This window comes from Manis pentadactyla, chromosome 5 (assembly GCF_030020395.1).
Source record: "Manis pentadactyla isolate mManPen7 chromosome 5, mManPen7.hap1, whole genome shotgun sequence".
NCBI classification, from domain to species: domain Eukaryota; kingdom Metazoa; phylum Chordata; class Mammalia; order Pholidota; family Manidae; genus Manis; species Manis pentadactyla.
Window position 1 is genome coordinate 12,611,408 of NC_080023.1, and position 19,491 is coordinate 12,630,898.

Sequence of the window (19,491 nt, forward strand, 5' to 3'; positions counted from 1 at the left end):
GAGGAGAGGAAGCTGAAATTCAGAAAGGCTGGGTAATCTGCCCCAAATCAAAGAGCTGGTAGAGAGTACGGATGAAATTCGAACCCCAGACTGCTTGACTCTGCAGGCTTCACTCCTTTACTGCAAAGATGATGAAGAAAGAGTTAATTTCAGGGATCTCCTACATTCCAGAATATGGCCCTGATTCTTTCAATTGAAGTCATATTATGAAATACATACATCTCAATTTCATAATTTGTAAAAAAATGTATATAACTAGGTAACCACCCTCCTTTTCAAGATGTGAACATTTCTATCACCCTAGAAAATTCTCTTAGGATCTTTGCCAGTCAATCCTATCCCTGCCCCCCAACAAAGGCAACCAATATTCTGGTTACTTGCCTGTTCCCATAAATGGATCATTACTATACACTCTTTTGTTCCATTTTCTTTCCTGTAACATAATATTATTGAGGTTCTTTCATGCTGTTGCTCATATCAGTGGCTCATTCCTTTTTACTGCTGAGTAGTGTTCCATTATATGGACAATCCCAAATTGTTCACTTTCCTGCCATGATTGCTGGCCATTATTTTTTTAAATGCTGCTATAAATATTTTTGTACAAGTCTTTCTATGGATGAAGGCTTGCACTTCTCCTAGGTAAATACCTAAGAATGAAATTGCTGGGTCACAGGGTAGATATAAGTGTCACTTTATAAAGAACTGCCAAAGGGTTTTCCAAAGTTATTTTACCGTATTATATTCCTGTCCCCAATATATGAGACTTCTGATTACTCCACATCTTTACCAATATTTGTTTTTAGTCTCCAAAGGATTTTCACCATTCTGTTGGTGTAGTGTTTTGTTTTAAGGTGAACCAAAAGACACACCCATTTTTCAGAGGAAGGATTCTCTTCTCAGCTCTACCAGATAGCTGTCCTCTTCAACTCCACACTTAAATTAGTTGTGCCTTAGTGATATGCTGGTAAATATTTAAAAATTAGAAGTTCATGGGTGGTGGAGTGGAGAGTCCTGATTTAAAGTATTTGCCAATTTTTGTGGTGTAAATACATCCATTAAGAATGATTTTAGGTTACCAACACCAAAGTCAGAACTGGGAAGAAATGTGCACATTGGGCTCTTCTGAGACTTCTCCAACACGTCTCCTTTCTGGCACTTGACAGTGAGACTCAATTAATAGAATAGAATCTGCATTTTCCAATAATAATGACTGCGTGAATAAATATGGCCACGGTGTGAACCAGGGTCATTAACAAAGAAGAGAGATTGACCACACTCTCAACATTTGGAGAAACTCAAATTATTGAGCTTATAGGACTTAAATCTAAAACTCATTCAAGTTGATTAAAAAGCTTAGCTGGGAAGATGAACTTGGATAGTAGGGGACCAGCAGGCTCTGGGGATGGCTGGGTTTGAAGTCACATGCACATGGTAGCTCCTCCCAAGTCCTAACGCAGCCCAGAGGTCCTTTTTTCCCAACTTGGCAAATTTACCTCTTCTGCCTGGATGTCAAGGCGCTCCAAACTTGAGCTTTATCTTACCTGCCCATTGCTTTCTGCTCATGCTTTCTGTTCATGCCTGCTACAAACTGGGAGCTCTCCCTGCCTAGATAGAGGCCAGGGTCATCCCTCCTATCAGACCACCTCCCTCCTTCCAGTACTTCCCTCTCTACCTGCAATACCCTCTCCTCTCCTCTCCGTTTTCCTACCCAAACTATTTGTGCCTACTATTTATTGATTCCATCTAGGTATCAACACATACTCAGAATTTTAAACACATGGGATCATTTACTCCTTAAAACAGTATCCCCATTTTAAAGATGACATCACTAAGGCTCAAAAATTTTAAATAATCACACACTGGAAGCAGCTTTTAGCTTAACTCTTTATAACCAAGCTTAGATTTTGAACTTAGCTCTTTTTATAAGCTAAGCTCAAATGTTTCCTATTTTGTAGAAGGTTTAATTAAAATTCCTAGAACTCACTGAAGACATTCCTGAATTATTCTCTCGTATGGTTGATCGAACTTTTGCACATACTGAACTGCTACACAACCATTACCTCATCTTTTGTATTCCAAATAGTTTCTAGTCTAGGTCTCTGTCATCCTGGCTCATGGAATTATTTAGTTCAGTGTTAAAATTCTGGCGACTTACTATCTGTATGACCTTAGCAACTTGACAAACCCCAGAAAATTTGGAGTAATAGTATTTACCTTGAAGAACAATCATATAGATTTAATAGTGTATGTGACACATCAAGAGCCATATTGGGAATGCAGGAGGTGCTAAACAAATGAAATGGTAGCTGTTATTATTTAGGTCGGAGCCTGTGGTTGACTGTGACAGTAATGTTCCCTCCTGTATCCATGCCTTGGCATTGGCATTGCCTGTTCCATGCTGACTCCGGACATGGCTACAGGACCTGCTTTGGTCCATGGAACATTATTAAAAAGGATGAAAGTAGAGACTTGAAAGTCACTGGTACCCTGAGTTTGCTGTCTTGGAATGCTGCCTCCCCATGAAAAAGTCTGGCCTAGCCTGCTGGAGACATGTAGCCCAGCCTGATGCCCAACACCAACTCCCAGACATGGATCCAAGGTCCCCTGCAATCACCCAGCCCCAGAGGGGCTGCCAGAGAACTGCAGCAACATGAGTGATCCCAGGAGAGACCAGAAGAAGGACCACCTGAGTGCAGCCGAAGCTGTTCGAGCACAGGATTTTCAACAAATAAAATAGTAGTTGTTTCAAGCCACTAAACTTTGGGACAGCATAACAGGCAGGAGTCTGTCCATCATATTTGAACTTCCCAGCACTCAGCACCCTAATTTATACATGGAAAGCATTTGATCCACATTCACTGGGTTCTATAAAGCAGAAAACGTGTGCATAAGATGAGATCTCTGAAGACAGAGATCAGGGTTTATGCTTTGATGGCATCTCACATAGCTTGAACACAGTAAAAGTACAAATTAAGGCTTTTTGCAGTAAAAGAAGCTTGACTCCATTTGCATTTAAAGAAAATCAAAGCTTTGTCTATATGAACAGCTGAGATTTTTAGGCACCTCTCTCACAACATGGACTTTTCCTAACATAGAAATATATGAACTAAACTTTTCATCAATAGGCACATTCCAGCTCCTCTGCTTGGAAGATGCTGACCTTCTCTCTGATTAGGGGAAATCAGAAATGGAGATCAGTGAGCAACAGATACAGAGAATCAAACTAACCTGCCCGTTACTTCAAACCCTTTGGCATGAGACCACAGGGGCACTTTTCACCATAGCTATATGTACATTTCTGCGGCTTCACATCTGGAAAAGCAACTTTTAAACTTGATTTCACAAGCACGCTTGTAACTCCCTTCTGGCATTTAAAGACACAAGATACATGTCTATGAAACCTACAAAGAACTTCGTGCCAAGATTCAGGAAGCACTATTGGGATGTTAGGACACTTCTTGGCAAGTATTTATAGGACACCCAGAGTGGACTGCCATCCTTCAGAGAATGCACGTCGCTGCAGTGCTTCCAGCTTATGCTGAGGTTATAAACTTGGCTCAACCAAAGCAGGTAACTTCCAGGGTGAGCATAAGGACATTCATATGTTTTCCATTAGTGCTGATAAATGATTCAGCCTTGGCCAAATCAGTGACTCTGCCCTGTCGCCTTTGCATTTCAAGCCTCCTTCCCTGGGATCAATGAGGAGTGGGAACTGTGCTCTATGTTCCTGATGAAGTCCCACACTAGAGAAGGGCAGGGTCCCCAAGCGTCCTGCCAGCAGGATGGCCAACGTCCCCAAGAGGGGAGAGGAAGGAAGGAGAGAATAAATCATCTTGGAGCTTTGTATGTCCCAGGCACTTCATGAACACGCTTATATTTAAATCTACCTATGACCCAATTTGGTGGGAATTACCTTCATTATACATAAAGAGGAAACTGAGGGGGAGAAGGTTACATAGTTTTCCCAAGCAATGTGTCATCATTTAAGCTATTTGTCCAAGATGAGGAATTTGTCACGATTCATTGGGGTTGAAGGTGGGCAACTAATTATTAATGCTAGAACAGATATTCAAAATGAATCCAGCCTATGTTCTTTATAAGACATTTTAAACAGAGTAAGATACCATTATTGAGAGTTAGCTAAGGGCCAGGTACTGTGCTATGAGCTTCACATCCACTTTCTTATTTAAACTATGTGAAAAATATTACCCTTGATTGTAGATGAGGAAAGTTCTCTGTCTGAATATAGCTCTTTATGAACAGGATCACATACATAAACACATAATTTTGGGCCTTTTTTGAAAGTGGCCCATCTCTTCATGGAGCTCACTAAGTCTTGGGTTGAAAGGAACCTCAAAGGTCTTCTAAATCCTTGTATGCTAGTCATGAATACCTTCTATTTCTGAGGTCCTCTTTAGTTAATACAACACTTACAGGATTCTTATCTCTTTTTATCCTCCCAACAACCTTATCCGCAAGGAGAGATTAGAGTCACTTCACAGATGAGGAATTAAAGATTTAAGAAGTTGAGTCACTTACTCCAAGCCCATCAGTTAATAATGGCCATGAGGCACTGATTGGACCCACTGGGTCCTCAGCACCAGTGGTAAACTTGATGGGAACATGACTTCAAGTGACAAAGTAACCTAAATTTAAATTTATATATGAACTATGATCACTGCTTTGTAAATATGTATACATCTCATATTATCTTATCTATGAACCTGATTACAAATTGATGCAAAAATGCCTGCCAATATTTTCTGTCTCATCTTTCCCAGTGACTGAATATTGACCCAGGAATCTTTAAGAGAGGACAATTCAGAGCAGGTCAACACTGGGGAGAGGAAAGGGTGGAAGAGGGGAGGCCACAGCTACCCCGCGGCTGGCGGAGCACGTCTGCAGCAAGGAGGCCGTTCTGGATCATCAGCCACCAAGATGCCCAACTCCCAAGGACTATCACGTGTACTACTGCTCTTGGCACAGTATGCAGAGCACACACAGGCCATTCCGAAAACAAGAGCTCTAGGTCAGATGAACCACTCATCTTCTTGTCTAAGAATGGACGACATCTCCTTCTCTTCTACTGGAAACAACTGAGGTGATGTCTTATGCTCAACTCACGGCAACCTGGTCCAACCCCAAGGAGATCCTACAAGGAAGCAACTGCTGCCAGTAATACAGCCTCGATTAAGGGTGTCCAAGGGCATTTGCTCGGTTGCAGCTACATCGCCTGCTTCTGCATGCACCCCCAAACCCAGGTTCCACGAGATGGACTGCATCTCATGCAAACTCATAACCTGTGAAATTGTGTTTTGATTGGGTACGCCACCTATGCCCAGCCTTATCTACCCAAGTCCCTAAGGAAAATTATAGAATACCATTTTTTTCTTAGCCCCCGTAAAAAAAGATTCAGTTACTACATTTTTTAAAATTCAGGGCAGGCGTAGCCATAGCTAGCCCTGACATTTCTGAACAGAGTTGAATTCCCAGGGAAAGCATAACTAACACAATGAGTATACCAAGGTCTATTTTAGAACATAGAAAATGGGAGTGAATTCACAATATCCCAGAAAAATCACCATTTTCCTTTAAATATCTGAAGCAGATGAACCAAATATTTAAATTAGATGATGGCATGATTTATTCAAATTCTTCCACCTGGTGAAACCATTTTTTCAGGCATTATGCATCATACGTACACATACCTAACAGGTGTTTGATAATCGTTTGAAAGACATTGCATGTGAATAAGATTCTAATTCTCACATAGCTACCTTTGAAGGAGAATATTACTTCCCGTCTGGGAAGTAAACATCAAACAGAAAAATACCAGACATGGTGTATCATATATATTCTAACCTAGATCTAACAGGAACATTTCTCCCTTTCTCATTCTTTAAGACAATGTGTGGACAATGTTTTTTAAACCCAGAAGTCCTACATAAATATCAGTTGTTGTGCTAGAAAATAAACTTTACATTTATCTTATAATCAAACAACAACAAAAACTTCAGAGTTGGGAGGAAACCAGGAGGTCACAGAGTCCCACCTCCCATTTTCAAGTGGGACTCTACAAATGAAAACCAGATGACATTTCCACAGACCACTTTCAAATTAAATGTCAACTGCATGTGATGCAACCTAAAACATCATAGACGCTCAGAATGCAAAGCTCTTCCCCATTTTCTCCAAGAGGCCATCAAGGCCCACGTGGACTTCATATATTCATCCTAGAAGTCTATAAAGGTGTATTTCTGGGTATCTCTTGGGGAACTCATCTATTTTCATGGCTTTTGTGAGCACATTTTAACGTTATAATCCTTCCACATGCTTTTAAGAGTCACCGTTGTAACTCTACCCCGCATATTACTTTTTACTCATAGTCAACTGAAACAAAGCATCATAAAGCAACCTAAGCCTGGAATCCCGACTGCTGGCTGGAAATTTAAACCTCGGGCTGCCAAAGTGCAAATCAGCATGGGTTCTTGACCTTGAAGAGGCTTATTCAGTGAAAAGAAAAAGCCGAGAAAATTGCACAATGGGTGGGACTGAGATTGTCATAGAGAGAGAAAGAGCAAAGAGTAGCTGACCTAGAACAAGAAACTCATTTTCAAAATAGACTGTAGTCAGTATAGTTTTTCATCAATTAAACTTTTTTTTCATGGTCTAAGTATTTAAAATATATAAACTAGCTAACTTACATTTGTATAACTCAACAAAAATGTGCTTACATTTTTTCTAATATACGTATTCATTAAGATACTCAAAAATATTTTGAATATATACCATGTCTGACTTTTGAATGGAAATTTAAAATTTATGAAAGACATTCATAAACATCATTGTACTTGATACTTCCTGCAGCAGCCTGTGGGCAGTGGATATTATTAAGGTCCCCATCTTACCAATAAGACCTAAGAGCCTGAGCTCTGGAGATCACAGCTTGGGCTGGTATTTTTAAAGCCAGACTAACTTCTCTGAAGGCGTGAATGAGCAATGAGTGAAGACGTCAGGCTCTGGAACTGGAATTCTTGGGTTTGAATTCAACTCCTAGTGCCCCAGTTTCCTTACCTGTAATATTGGGCTATTGTGAGGATTCATGAACAAATGTATAGAAAGCTCGTGAAGTCTGGCAGTGGAAATTTACTGGAAATTTACTGGAAATCACTTTACTAAAACAAGGAAATCTTGCAAAGAAGAAATGGAAGTCCACCATAATCTCATCACACAACCATTTTTTTCCCTATGCTTTCCTCTTTCCTTATTGTTAACATAATTTCAATCATTCAGTATATGCAAATTTGTCTTCTGATGTGTTTACTTAATAGAACATAAACACTCTTCTCACAAACATCATGTTCAATATTTACACCCAGAAAATTTATTGTTATTATTTCCTTAGTTTTTAACAGTGAGATTGTTTCCAATTTTTGTCTTAAAAATAATGCTGTAATAAATGTCTTCATGAATTTAGCATTTTCCACATACTGGATTATTTCTTAAGAATACATTTTTTAACATGTGTCCTTCCTAAGGGCAGGCATCACATCTTTCTTCTTTATTGTTAAGTCCCCAGAGCCTAGAAATACAAGGTTCAAATAAACAGTTGACAAATGAGTGAATGAATTAATGACTTCAACAGATTCTTATATGTTAAACATTGGGTGAAAATGTATATGCAGCTTATTAAAGTATAAATGCCAAGTGCTAAAAAAATATAGGATACTATTTACACATTGTTGAAGGCATCATCAAATGGCATAAAAATGGGGGGCCATATTAGTTTTTAAATATTTATTTCTTTAAAAACCAAGGTATTTGCCTTCCCTGTTCTGAGCAATTAATGGTGGATCAGCAAGCAACAGGTGTAAAAGTCAAAACTAAACGCCTCACTCCTCTCCATTTTCCTGGCTGCCTCTTTTTAGGTTCCTCGGCCAATGACATCCTTTCACCCGAGCTTTATTTACATTTCTGCAGTTCCACATCTGGAAAAGGGACTTTTCAAATTTATTTCGGAAGAACTCTTGTGGCTCCCTCATGGCCCTTTATACAGTAAAGATATCGAGGATTTGTCTTTTCTTTGTCTTGTATTTTTTTTATTCTGTTTTTTTCATGGTATAGTTGGGTGTGTCCTTGAGGCACATAATTTTTTAATTTTTAAGGAATCAAATGGATTGACTCTTTGTATTCAAGAAAATATTCCCCCTACCTTTCCTCACCTTGAATTTTTGTCAATATCTTCTTAAGACATTTGTTCAAAGTGCTACTTCCTCCGTCTCCTTGCTGAGCTTCCTCACAACATTAGCACATTCTTCAGAAACCTTGAAAACATGGCTTTTCCCCGACCTACACAGCCTCACGGTTTCTCCCACCTGCATTCGTTTGCTTTCAGGATTGTTACTGTATGAAATGTTCAGAGCAAATGGAATGTGGTCTGTGATTGAAAGTACAAGACAGAAACTCGTAATGCTGTGTTCCTGTTAATGGCAGGTCAGGGATAAACATCCACAAGCAGACGCAGCAGAACTTACCAACCACTGGGGAGAGTTCACCCCGGCCTTCTAAGAGCAATACAGTAGACACACTGAGTGAAGTTTCAGCCCAGCCCAGGTTAGAGGTGACTTTCTCAGATCTGGGGTCTCCATGTCCCCATGCAACAGCTGGGAGGTGGGGTTGAACCTTGTTCTGTCCCTGAGGGTCTACAGGGCCTTGCGGGGAAGAAGTGGGGTGCAAGGTCGATCAGATCCCCTGCTCCCAAATTTACACAGCAAGCTTCCCTATTAAAGAGCGGCTTTGGCAGCCACACCACAGCCCCACTGCGTGCCCCTGAGAGAACCTTCTCAGTTTGTCATGTGAAGAGTCTCTGGCTGTTTCCTTTGAGCACCCGTGGGTGTGTTAGTCCTCTCGGTAACAGCTTCCTGTCTCTGAGGAGCCCAGACATGACAGACAGAGCTCATTTTCTTCTCCTGCCTTCCTGCAGGAGGTACAGGAGACCTGGCACATGTTAGTTATTCAAGAAACGTATGTTCTGGTTGTTACTAGTTAAGATCTAGACCATTTATAAAATACAAGGTTACTTATTATCCTCACCCACTGTTTCTTCTTCCAGCCCAGTTGTCTAACAGCAACAGTTACAGGTAACAATAATGATACCAAAAATGGCAGCTGTGGGCCAGTTGCTCTGCTAGGTGGTTGACATATACTCTCTCCTTCAATCCTCAATTTTAAGGCCAGATAGGTGTTATTAATCCTAATCTATGGGTTGTTTATGAGGAAACTGAGTGCCAGAGAAGTCGGTTTGCCCAAGAAGAAAGAAGCTAGTAAGCAGCAAGGCTGGATTTCAAGGCCAAGTCTTTCTGATCTCTACTCTCCTACTTTGTCTACACACCACACTGGCTATAAGACTGGCCAACTCCTGACATTACTTATAGTGCCTGCCTTACCTGTAACACGTAAGCCCATCGAGATGGCTAACTCAGCTTTAATATTTTTAAACAACTAATAAATAGCCCATGGTTGCAGGTCTTTATAAATAGAGGGCCAAGTATGTTCTTTCTGTGCTGTTGATAAGCAAAAGATCAAACTGTCTAAAAGAACCAGCTGCATTTTAACTTATTGGAAGTGGGGATAAGAATTCTATCTGGACATTTTTTATGGCCTACATGCATAGAAATCAGACTTTTGAAGGATGTTTTGCTACCTTCCGTAGTAGTTTGAAAGAGTATTACTAAAGCTATAAAAGCACTGAATATGTAAATTTTGGAAACACTTTTATGTTAAAAATACTGAAAAGCAGCCATGTGTAAGCATTGCTCAAAGCAGGTAGAAGGCAATGCCACGTTTGCAGTTCGTAGACTCCCCAGAGCTCTTTATTAATTCAATCATGTCATTTACATGAAAATGGGGGCCTCTTTTGTATTAAGATGCTAAAGCCACATCACATGGACAATGCAAATGAGTCAGCAAAGAGCACTTTGTCATAAAAATACACAATTTATTTCAGCAGTTTCTGTGGATTTTTGGTATCAAACTCTCTTTATGACACTGACAGTCATCAAGTGGATGTTTGTCAAAGTACATTTCCCAGATGTCTAAATAAAACAGTTTTTACTGCGATGAGTTTTATACTGAGAGCTAGAAAAAAAACTGTACTCTATTTGGATTTCTCTACTTTTGTAGTATCTTCCTCTTTTCAATTTGCCTCTCACCCAAAATGTGAATAGTTAACATTCCAGTTAGTTAGTTGGACTCTGGTTCATGAAAAATCTCCTATAAATGTTTTTATAACAAGGGAGGGAACAATGATGTAGAGGGCAGGGAAATGTCTTAAAAATAACAGATTCAACTAATAAATGGGCAAAGGCAAAAACAGAGCATTCAGAAACAAGGAAATTTAATGACTGAAAAGCATACAGAAAAATATTCATCCTCCTTAGTAAGCCATGGAATACAAATGAGAATATCAACACTGAACAGGTTTTGTCTATCAAATCAGCAAATGTTTCTTTTAAGCACTTAATAAGCATCATTTAACAGAGGCCAGAGTGTGGTCAAAGGACCACGCACAGCCACACTATTGCACAACCTTGTTGGAAACACTGACACTTTGTATGAAGAAGCTCAGAAGTGTCCACACTCTCTGACTTTGTGACCTCCTTAAGGATGTGGCCCAGATTATGGGGAAATCCTTATAATCAAAGCTGTTCACCACAGAAGCATTAAAATAACAACAATCTTTAAAACTCTAGCCATAAGTTAAGTCATCTTATCGGTGGAAAGAAATGTACAGCAAGTGTTAAGCGAAACATTCATTGAGAAACCTTTTACGAGTAGTACTTTCAAATGTTTGTTGTAATGCAAATAAAAAAAGGAAAATATAAATGTATAGGATAAACGCCACCCCTTGTGAAAAAAATAAAAGAAAAAAATACTGAAAAAAATAAGCCAAATACTTATCAGTCGAGGTCTTTGGGTGGTGGGATATTGGATGCTACTTATTTTTTAAATCTATCTACTTGTCTCTATTTTTCTTATAGTCTTATACTTTATACTAAGTATACACTGTCTTGAAATTAAGTACAAAGTGAATTAGAAAAAGAAAAAAAAACAAAAAGGAATTATGTTAAGGGTCTCAATGACAAGTCATCACTAAAAGTTTAGCACTTAATTCAAAACGGACGCCACACAACATGGTTCCACACAGATCATCAGTTTGGAGAAGCCTGTGTATACACACTATGATTTAATTAATGACATTTTTACCCAAGCTAATTTGAAATTTTAATGTGTTGAAACAATGTCAAAAATCTTGGTATTCAAATATTTGGCAAAACGTTCTAAGACAGCAGCTGTATTCCATGTGTTTCCAGTGAAACAAGAATGTACACATGGATAGAAGTTTCAAGAAAGCGTCTAGATTAGCGGGGGAAGAATTTTTCACCTTTACAGACATCCAAACAAAGGAGTGGGCAGCCTAACCTTCCTCAACTTGGACAGGGTTTTAGCAGAGGCTTCAGGGCCATATGCAAGAATGTAGGAGGAATCATTTCTTCCCTAAACTTTCTCCCACCTCCATCTGAGTAATCCCCCTCTTAAATGGCACCAATACCCACATACTTGTCGAAAACAAGTATTTTAATCTTCTGTTTCCTTTACCACCCACATCTAGTTCAGCAGCAAAACAGATCTCAAATCCATCCATTTCTTCCCAACCACATCACTGTCACCCTGATCCAAGCCAGGATCTTGAATCCAGTGGAGCACTGGAGGAACCACCTGACGGTCCACACTCTTTCCCCACTCCCTGAAATTCGCTCTGCACAGCTGACAACATGATGCACCTACGGCAAATCACATCATTCAACTCCTCCATTGTAGTCTCCTAAATGCTTCCCAAAGCACAACTAAATCCCAATAAACTTCCTTTTCCCTAGTCTACAAGGACCTATGAAATCATGCCCCCAATCTCTCTCCAAGCAAATCCCATGCCATTTGCTGCAACCATACTGGCTCTCTCCCTTTCCTTCTGTGCTTCCTTCTTCCCAAGATGTTCATAGGCCTGGCTTATTCTTCCATGTAAGTCTTTGTTTAAATAGCAGCTCCTCAGGGAAGACTTCTCTGCCTACCTCTCTAAAGCCCCCAAACATATTCTCTCCCATCATTCTCCTTTCTTTCTTTCTTTTACTTAGATCACTACCTGATATTTTCTAATTTTTTAAAGAGATTTTATCCAAAGCAAGCTCCACGAGATAGGGACCTTATCTATCTTGTTCATTGCTTCATTCAAAATGCCTGGCATAAACAGTTGTTTAATTGACACAGATGGAATGAATGTTAGATATACTTTACCAAACTCCATACAAGGAGAACGCAAAGACACTAAGGAGCTGGTGACTCGCTGGGGAGCCTTCTTAGAGAGTCGTGCACCTTCCTTCCAATCCTTCTGGCCCAGTGACATATTAATTATTTGGGAGCCATTTAAAAACATAGTGGCTAATAGGGTCTCAAGGGGCACTTGATGACCTGTTTCTTGATTATCAAAAAATAGCACCTTCTTTGAAGTACAGCTATGAAGAACACATGGACACTAGTTCCTAGTTTCACTTCTGTCACTCTCTGACCATTTCATAGGTGGAGATCCTATGAAGGCAGCTTTCCATCTATCTAGACTCTGTTAACAATTGATCCCTCCTGGTGTGCAAGCTAGTCATACACCATTTGCATATTGGTGAGTGACTTAAAGTGTGGGAAGCATGTCTTTACTAAAGTTCTTCAAGAGAAGTGAAGCCCTTTCAGACTAAAAACTCCAAAAAATACTCATGAGCTTTGCATCCATTCATCCAGGTATTTTAATAGGTGCTACATAGGTCCTTGGGGAGGTGGTGGGGATTAAGGTTTTGGGTGTGGGAGAACATGATGGCAGCACTAGGGTGAGGGCAAGGGGCCCCTTCTGGGAGTCTATAACTGAAGCTGCTAGTGACTAGCCTCCTGCACGTATGACACCTCTCCAGAAGTAGTGGGGGTAGTAAAGAGCTCGCAAGCTTTAGAGCCCAATAGGCCTAGCCCAGTCACAGCTCTACCACCTGCTAGCTGTATCCCATGGACAAGCTTTTTATCTTAGCTGAGGCTCAATTTCTCTTGCAGGCAAAAATATCATGTTAATGTCTATGTCATAAAAATATTCAGAAGATTAAGTAAACTTATGTATGGAAAAGCCTCTTAAAAGTCTTGGCATCAAGTAGATGCTTAATTTAATTGAAGTTATTTCTCCCCTTTCCTGAACAAGGAGGATGCTGCTTTCACTGCAGAAATGGCATAGGACTTGAGATGTCAGAATTCCCACACTGCAGAAATTTGAAGTCTAAGTATCAAAAAGAAAAGCACACTCTTACTCAAAAATCACCATTTCCCTCATGTTACTGCCCCCAAAAAGTAGCTCCTAAAGTTATGATCCCTTTTAACAATGTCTTCTGGGACTCATCACGGCTAAGGAATTAAGAGAAGTCACACCAGACTTCTGGAATGGACAGAAGGTAGATGGTGGAGCCATTAACTGAAGTAAGGAACATAGGAAAAGAACAAGAGGGTGAGTTCACATGGGTCTTGGTTAACTTACAGTATCTGTTCAACACCCAAATGAGCATTTTCAGGAAATGGTAGGATATACAGGTCTGAAACTCTTAAGTAGTTCAGGTCTGCTGATAAATACTTAGGTGTAGTGGTGACAGTTAAAACCGTAAGAGAGAGAGAGTGTGTGTGTGTGTGTGTGTGTGTGTGTGTGTGTGTGTGTGTTTTGGGGAGGGAGAGATATCAACCAGAGAGAATATGAGATGAGGGGAAAACTTGTTAAGGGCCACCCTTGGAAACAACCTCCTTTGTTGCGGGTGTTAAGCAGTGGGGTGCTGGTGAATGTTTAATGTTCTTAGGGCAAGAGGGGGCTGCATTTTCTCACTTGCCAATTCCTATGGTGTAAACTCCACCACAGACAATTTCAAGGTACCAACATGACATCAACAGGCTCTCGGGGTTTGCAATCGGCTTTCACAAGCAGGTGCGAACCAGATCCAACACACCATAATTGGCAGGAAGGAGAGGATGAAAAGGACCAAACAGTAGAAATGGTCAGGGAAGCAGGAAAAAAAACTTGGACAACAGTACCATGAAAACCAAGGATTTAAAATTCCTCAGTAGGGATTGTAGCAATGACAACAGAAAGGTCCAATAAGCAAACACAGAAAATATCATTCAGTTTGCCAATAATGAAGGTGAGTGTGCCTCTGAGAGGCAGATTCAGCAAAGGGCGGGGAAGGGAAGTCAATCGGTAGTGCTTTAACAGGGAACGGACCGCAGGGAAATGCAGACAAGTTTATGTAATCCTTGCAAAACGCTGACATAGAAAGGGCAGGAAAAAAAATGAAGCAACTCTACAGTGGGACACAGGGTCAAGGTAGAGTCTGGGCGTAATCTGTCAGGCGTGAGCCACTAGGAGGGCTCATAGCATCACAGCCAAAACATGGCTGAGGACAATAACCACCCATGTCAACAGGACAAGAAGCTGGTCAGGTGGACAGGAGTGCCACTAAATGCTAGAGAAAGGAAGAGACTCCTGGGAAAGTTTCCTCTGCCTGCTCTGTTATTACTCTCTCTAGCAGGAAAGAAATAGTGATGACCCAGCCTGATTTCCAAGGCCAAAGACAGGTGGGGCAATCCTGATTCTGCTACATTCCAGCTTTGTGATCTCAGACAAGACTCATTTCCTCAGCTTAAATTGGAGATAATAATAACCTCACCTCACTGGGTTTTATGCAGATGCAATTATGTAAAACATGTTAAGGACCTGTCAGAGGACCTGACATAGAGTAGACCCTAAGTACATTTTAGTCTCTCTACTCCAACCCTTACGTAGAATATTAAGCTATTTAAACTGAAATTACAAAAGTATCCTGTGCTCTACCCATGACTGGGGAGGAAGAAAAGATTCCTTCTGCCGGGTAAGTGATGCAGCTCCCAAGGCATGAGGCGATAAACAGGATGGATCTTCCCTCCCCTGGCACACACATCTACCACACAAGGCAGTGTTAACTTTTACACATGTGGGCTGAGCTAGGTACTGCCACATGTAGGGAAATCCATTCACAGCACTTGGAGAATCATCTGGAAGAAAGATGTTACATGAATATCTACAACCATTACCAATTATATGTTCTATTGGTATGAATCATGGGAAGATATGAAGTATGCATAACTTCAGAAGGTAATACCTAGGAAATTAACTTGCTCCAGCTTTCCCTAATGTGACATTCGGTATTTTTAGGATTTTATGATCTCACTTCTTTTAGGAACTCAATACAAAAGTAACATTTGTTTTAAATCCTTTAAATGGTTCCTTTGGGGTTGAAAACTAAACTTTATTTATTTTCCTATGGTAAATAGAAGAAAGTTAGGCAGTTACAAAAGTGTAAAAGTCAGTCACTAATATTTAAATCAACCAAACTGATGCGTTTTAAGTAACAGTGGTTACTGTACCCTGGGCTTCATATAAAGACTGAATTAGACTTATTTATATTAGTTGGCCAGAATTTGGAAAAAGGAAAAAGAAAAGGTCATTTTAAGTTTAGTGAAAATTTTGGCCCACATCTCCATAGCACGACAGGTAGGCATCACTCCCAGTAGGGAACAAACAAAAGAAAACCCTATAGCTTCCAAAAAACACTATTATTTGGTCAAGTAGGCATGCACTGTTATTCTTTCCAGTGCATGGAAATCCTATTCCTCATGCACTATTATGTTATAAGGATGAAGAAGCCATGTTTCTATATTTTCAAGTTACTATTTTACTTCCTGAATTCATAAATATATTATTCTTATAAAAATATACTAAACTACCAAATAAATCAGAAGCTGAATATAATTCCCTGTTGTGGGCCCTTTCCATCTAAAATAATGATCATTTTGTGTTGTAATTTGGGGATTTATCCTTCAAGATATTCTTTATTTTTATGTGCATTTATATATACATTACCTATACATATGTGTTTTATATATATAACAGTTATATGCATGTATATATATATAACTGTTTTATATTTGTTTTACAATTTTATATATATATTTATATGAAAAAACATTTTGAGTAAGGAAGAAGAAATTACAGTAATATGCTTTACATTTTCTGAAACTTGCCTTTTTTTTTTACATTAACCAGTGTCTTCTAGGTCTTTCTTGCTTAGTATATTCTATATCACTCTATGCAATGGAGTGTTTTACTATGTATGGAGGCACCTAATTATTTAAGCTTTGCCCTAGTGGTGAAGAAATGTCTGCAACACATGAATAATCAAAGAGGTCTAGTCTCAATATATACATTATTTGCAAAAAGCAATAAGGAAAAGTAGCCCAACAGAAAAATTGGCAAAGGATATGGAACGCCAGTTAACAGAAGAAAACAAAGACAAAAATATATTCAACATCAGTATTATCTAAGGGAGCAGTCCTCAAATGGTCCCCAAAATCATTTCAGGAGATACATGAGATCAAAACTACTTTTATCAGAATTTTATGTCATTTGCTTTTTTCCGTGTTGACAATTGTCGTGACAATGGAAAAAATGGGAGCCTTAGCACAAATCAAGGCACTGGTAACAAACTAAAAAGGAATAATTGTATTCTTCACCACTATGCACTTGGTGTTTAAAAAAAAATTCTCAACGAAGCAGTAAAAATTATAAACTGAATTGTATCTCTACCACTGAGTACTTGCCTTTTCATTATTCTGTGTGACAAAATGAGAAAAATATGAATGTTATCTTTAAGAAAGGCACTTGGGTGATTGTTGTAAGCTCAGCCAGTGGCTTATTTCATTCAGTCCCATTGTAGCTGGGAGAGTAACTGACAAACTATAGTCACCAGATGTGTATTTGGCAGACATTTTCTGAAAAATGAACAAAATGAGCTGATCCCTTCAAGGAAAACAACTGACGATATTTGTTGCCAATGATAAACTCTGAGCTTTCAAGCAAAAATTAAGTTATGGTAATCTTATATCTGCCACTCTCAGCTTGACAGCTTCCCAATACTTAAGGACTGTTCTGATGAGATTGATGGTGATATTAACGAATGTGATGTTTTGCTCTTGCATAGTGAAAAATGTCAAATCTGGAAGATGTGCAAAATTCAGTGAACCAATATTTTCCAAATAACCTATGCATGATATTACAAATTCATGAGTGGGTAAAAGATCCATTCAAAGTGCAAGATAGACTAATGAATTTTAATATTACAAAGCATGAAAAGTTCAATGATATGGTTTCAGATTCCACATTGAAACTTTCTCTCTCAGAAACTATCACTTGTAGAGTTTAGGTATAAGAACAAAGAAGTATTTCAAATGGCTTTTAGGATATTCCTCCGTTTTCCAACCACAAAGTGATGCGAGGCTGATCTTCTACGTACTTTCTTCAACCAGCAACGTAACAGCAGATTGATGCAGAAGCTGGTATGAGAATCCATCTTCCATTAAGCAAACACTAAAGAGACTTACAAATGTACAAAACAATGCCCATCTTCTCACTTAACTTCTAATTTGCTTGAGAAAATACAATTTTTGAATCTAAAAATGGCATTTATGTTACCATGTCATAGGTTGACTACTGCAATTTTTAAATGAGTGGCAATTTTTTTTAAATTTCTCAGCTTTAATTTCTAATATTTGTGAATTGTGATAACTATTATCCATAGGAACAAAAGCTCTTAGGGGTCCTCAAAATATTTAAGAGTGTCAGGGGCTCCTGAGACCAAAATCTTTGAGAACCTCTGGTGAAAGATATGCAAATTAAATTTAGACACCACTTTCGATCCATCAGCGTAACTAAAATTTCCACAATTAACAGAACCAAGTGTTGGTGAGCATACATACTCTGATTGTTTAAGGCATTATAAATTGGCCCAATCACTTTGAAGGACAATCAGGCTGTATTAGACAATAGGGGTTGGCAAACGTTTTCGATGAAGACCAGAGAAAGGAAAAAAAAGCCTTATTTATATTTAAAGTCTTTTTTTTTAAATGTGTATACTCTATGTTCAGTTACTCTACTCTTAAATACCTAAATAAAGAAATATTCTCAACTATATAGTGTTTAATATGTTCTGGGCACTGTTCTAATCTCTTTATCTATATTAGCCCATTTAATTCTCACAACTGTCCTATGAGGTAAATACTGACAGCTTCTCCATTTTATAGATGAAGAAATTGAGGCCCAGAGTGGTTAACTAACTCTTCTGAAGACCACATAGCTAATACCCAGATGTTAGCTGAAGCATTATTTTGTATAGTGAAAAGCTAGGAATGACCTAAATATTTAGAGTCTTTAAACAGTATGTTTGTTCTAATCTTCCCTTACATAGATCTCTCAAAATGCAGCGGTTTCCTGCCTTCATTTCTTTGCCTATTCAAATTTCCCACATTTTCATTGAAAGCTTCAGTCGACCACGCCAGCCCATAAGGATCTCTCCTCTTCTTAATCCCCAGAGAACGTTATCTCTGAGGTTTATGGAGTTTATTTCCTTGATGTGTCTTCTATCCCCTGGTAGAACAGCAGCTCTGTCAGGAATGAGAATGAATGGATCTTATGCTCCCTTTTTATTCCCTCCAGTCTGCCACCATCTCCACCACCTCCACCGCTGCCCCCCATCCGAGGCCCCCCCACAAGCCTCCACCCAAGCCCATCTGAACTGACGGAGGCTCCAGGTCGACATTCTAGCTTCCATCTTGCCTACCCGCAACTCATCACCTCCGCGGGATACAGGGTGAAATTTACACAAAGTTTAATTTAGGTCAGAACTTGAGCTCAGAAGCTTCCAGTGGCTTCCCAGCGGACATCATTACAAACTGTCACCATGGCCGTCAGCGCCTGACTTCATTTCCAGCTGATGTCCTGGCTCACTCTGCTCCGGGCACCCAGGCAGGCGGAGACACTCCAGCTGCAGGGCCTCCACACAGGCCATTTCCTCTGCCGGATGCTCTTCCCGAGATGTTGGTTAGGCCCGTGCTCCCGCTTCATGAAGGTCTCTGCACAATGTCCCCTTCCTGGGAAGACGATCCCCGATCACCCTGTCTACAGACAAGCAGAGCACCTCCATCCAGGTCCTTGATTCCCTCTTCCCGTCCTTGACTTTCTTCCTACCACCGACCTGAGTCCAGTATCTCTTATATCTAAATGTGTATTTGCTCAAAATCTCTACCCTCAGCCCAACCTAAAACAGTGCCTGGCGTACGGCTTCTCAATCAGTCATTTAAGGAATAAGCCTCAGTTCCCTTACTTCTAAAATGGAGATAATACTATCCCTCCCAGGATTGTTATTAATGATAATTTATTTTTTAATAAATATTTCATTTTTATTTCATTTATTTCAATATATCTTTTATTTCAAGATATCTTTATTTCATTATTAAAGTATTGTAAGTAATGCCAGGCACACTGCTAAACACATT

General features: G+C 39.5%; 1 protein-coding gene across 13 annotated transcripts in view; it reads right to left on the reverse strand.

Moving 5' to 3' along the window:
• Positions 1–19,491, reverse strand: part of LDB2 (LIM domain binding 2) — a 373,064-nt gene that overhangs the window by 318,429 nt on the left and 35,144 nt on the right. The window lies entirely within an intron of this gene.